Consider the following 3,858-nt stretch of genomic DNA (forward strand, 5'->3'; position numbering starts at 1 on the left):
GCATAAAATAAATAAATATGGTTTTGTTTATTTATGTTGTTCTTTGCTGACCGCACCCCCCGACAAACTTCTTCAAGTAAATATTTGTATTATTATTCCTTCGATATAAAATACAATTAACACTCGAAGTATAGTCCATTGTTATCTACCGTCATTTGTCATTCGCTCGACCCCATGCTGATACCATTCTTTGGAATAGCTTTCAAAGAACTCGGACCACAATTTCAACTTCCGAAAAATTATTAAATTTTTTCTCTTGAAGGAAACGGGCCAAGGATCGAAACAAGAAGTAATCCGATGGTGCGCGGTCTAAACTATACAGTGGATGAGGCAGGATTTCGAACCCATGAAGTTCTTTAAACTTTCTTCACAAATTTCTAACCTCTCAAATTCCTCTTAGCTGATTGTCGAGGAGTAAATTCGTGAGGGACCAGAATACTGCTCTTTTTCCTCTTAGGCATGGAGAGTAGATGGCGACTAACAGTACCTTTCGACACACCACACTCCCTGGCACGTTCGCAAGTAACTGGTGGACGGATTTGACTCAACAGCTTCCTGCAGAACCTCATCAATATCCATTAATGGTAGCCCGGAGCCCTTCTTACTTTCCAACGTCGTATCTCCACTGATAAATTCTTCAAACCAACGCCTTGCAGTTTGCTTATCAGACACCTCCTCAAGTTGCTTCAGCAGCTGTGAATTTCTGTTTCCATCACTGCCTTAAAATTACGTAGGACACTCATGTTTTTTCTTTGTAAGAAATAACTTTTTTGAAGAAGTCGAATGTTATTAAACAAGCTAAGAGAATGTTCTAAAGGGATTATTAATTATTGGTAAGAATTATATAGGATTCAAATATTTAGCCCTTTGAAATACTTGAATTTGATAAAACAATATTTTTTTTTTATACACCAGATTATTAAATATATACGAACTGCACTGTACGAAGTGCCCTTATTAGGTATCCCGAGATAGATTCAGACCTCTATAAAGGATAATTATCTTACCTCAAAATAATACAGAAGTAGATACTCACACAGGAGCGGGTAGGACATGCCTAAGGAGTGGTACCCTCGGTCCATACTTCCTGAGGCAGAGGAGCATCCTGTCCTCCCATTGGAAGAAGCTGAACCCGAGAAGGAGAACCGGAAGAGAGGGTAGAGCCACCAGGAGGACGGCTGGAGAACTCGACTCCAATTGCTGTCTGGTAGCTTCTGGACCCAGCACCTGCTGCCACATCATTATAAATATATATATACATAAACTTAAAACAATTTTAAGTTATTACTTATGGTACTATTAGTCCAAAAACTCATGAGCAGATAAAAGTCAGTTGTTTCACCCCTATCTTGGATCCACTTCACCTGCTCTGGTGTTTCGGGTACACAACACGTGGGGCACCGGGGGTCGATGTTCTTTCTAAAGCTTTGCAGATTTCCCGGGAAACCCCCCCCCCTCGTGTCCTGTCAGGATATGTGAAACCCATCCTGCTTTCAGTCCTAAGTTTTAGACTTTCCGGGATTTCAGTGTTTTTGAAAGAGAGAATAAGGCCTCTGTTATCATTTACTGATGTTATTGTGGAGCCGAGGTTTTTTGATATTGTCCACGTTCGGGAACGATTCGTCGTCCACGCAGACCATTTTGTTAGGGTGGATTTATCGGCTTGCAATCATATATTTAGTTTTATCTTCATTTACTTGCAAGCCTATTTCCTCTGCTTCTCTTAATAGAGTCTTTACATGTCATCTTGGTTACTTGCTAGAACCGCAATGTCGTCTTGTAATCCATCTTGCTGGCTCAGACCTGTTCTGACTTCAAGGGCTTCAGAAACTTCACCTTGTATTTTGAACAGTACTGATACTTATTTCTAATTTTTCGGTAACTAAGTCCTTTAGAATATAATCTTTTTAAAGAAACACTATCTTCACTTGTTTTAGTTATGATTTAATAGCGATATAGAACGAAGACTCAATTTTATTGTTATCATTGTATCGTTATTAATACTCCTCATTGCTTACCAAATAAAATAAAAAGAATTTATTTAGTTTGGCTGGAGTTAATGGTAACATTTAAAACTATTCTATTACTTTTTGGACCTTAAAGATACTTAATTTTCGAATGATTACTTCAAACTCATCTTTGAATTACAAATATTAATTGCTTATTATTATTAGTTCTGGAAGTATCTTAATCCTATTGAGATTTAAGTTAAAAGAGAAGTATGCTAATACTTTTTTTACCCACTGTAAATATTTTAAAAAAATTTTAACAAAGAGAATCGGACCTGAATCATGGCGATAACTCCATAACTGACGGAAGACCAGTAGACCATCAGCACCATTATAGCCCCAGCCATGAAAGGGCAAAACCTGAACATGGTAGAGTCCATTATGTCCAGTAAATGCACCACAAGATCTGTAATGAAGCCATTTTTGTTTAAGTATCATTTACTTATCATTGTAATTTTATAATTAGATCATATATCGACTCAAATATAAATAAATCTTTTATTAAATAAATCAAAATTGTATCCTTGCTTGTATAGTCTCAACACTTTTATTTCAGCAATAGTCCAACGTTTCGGCCATTTTGGCCATCCTCAAGGACAATCTAAATATTTAACAGCTTATATTATATATTCATTTGTAACATTTATAACAACAACATTATCACTAATAATATGAAATATCTCCAATATTAATTCTCACCTCACATAAAAAAAAAAAATGGGTTTTGCAGGCTATTCTGCCCAGGTCATTAATTATAAGTTAATGAAAATATTATTTAAATATTTAGATCGTCCTTGAGGATGGCCGAAATGGCCGAAACGTTGGACTATTGATGAAATAAAAAGTGGTGAGACTATACAAGGATACAATTTTGATTTATTTAATAAATGATTACCAATCTCAAGATATGGGAAAAAAATATATATTTAAAACAAATAAATCTATTAGGGCAACACGAGAATTCGGGGTCATTCTTCTGTTGTTCTAATAGGTGTATTTATTGTATTGTTGTGACACCTACATAATTTTCGTACAGCCTATTAGGAGATTAAAATTTATATACAGTTGAGTAAAACCTTCAATTAAACACCCAGAACCAGAAAAAATATTCTAATATTTAAAACGTTCCTCAAGGTAGTATCCTCGGTCCCATCCACTACACCGTCTATACAGCTGACACCCAACCAATCCTAACACCATCTGGTACGGTATACTCACAGAACACAGGAAACTGCAGGTAGATTTCGACTATTACAGCACTTACTACACAAACGGTCTAAACTTCCAATTTATCACAAAAGACTGATCTACATGACTGTAATAAGGCCAATCCGGAAATCTGGAGTTGAGCTTTGTCCAATCCAAATCCAAAATCCTTCATAAAAACCTCAATGCTCCGTACTTTGTCACAAATAAAATCATACATGAAGACCTTAATGTTCCCTATGTAACCGATCTAGCCCTAACCAGATATCATTCCTTCCATTATAACCTCCCTAACCACCCAAACCCACTGGTTTCTAACCTTGCTTCCTCTGACATTCCTCCGAGGCGCCTAAAAAGAAGATGTAAAACATCATTGGAGCGCTACCAATGGGTAGTTTCTCTACAAGCTTGTATCACTCCATTTTAACTGATATCAAATTTACTAAATGTGTTATAATGTACAGTTGTAAATAGCAATAAATAAATAATAATAATATTTAAAACGAAGATGATCGAGGTGCGGTCAAAGAAAAACTCAAATAGTCGATTTATTGTTCACAAATATACTTTACATTTTGGTTCCTGTTGAGCAGATTCGATACTTAGGACTCCATCTTGACAAGAGACTTACTTGGAATCCACA

This window comes from Halyomorpha halys, unplaced genomic scaffold (genome assembly GCF_000696795.3).
Source record: "Halyomorpha halys isolate HHAL.00 unplaced genomic scaffold, Hhal_1.1 Scaffold245.1, whole genome shotgun sequence".
NCBI lineage: Eukaryota > Metazoa > Arthropoda > Insecta > Hemiptera > Pentatomidae > Halyomorpha > Halyomorpha halys.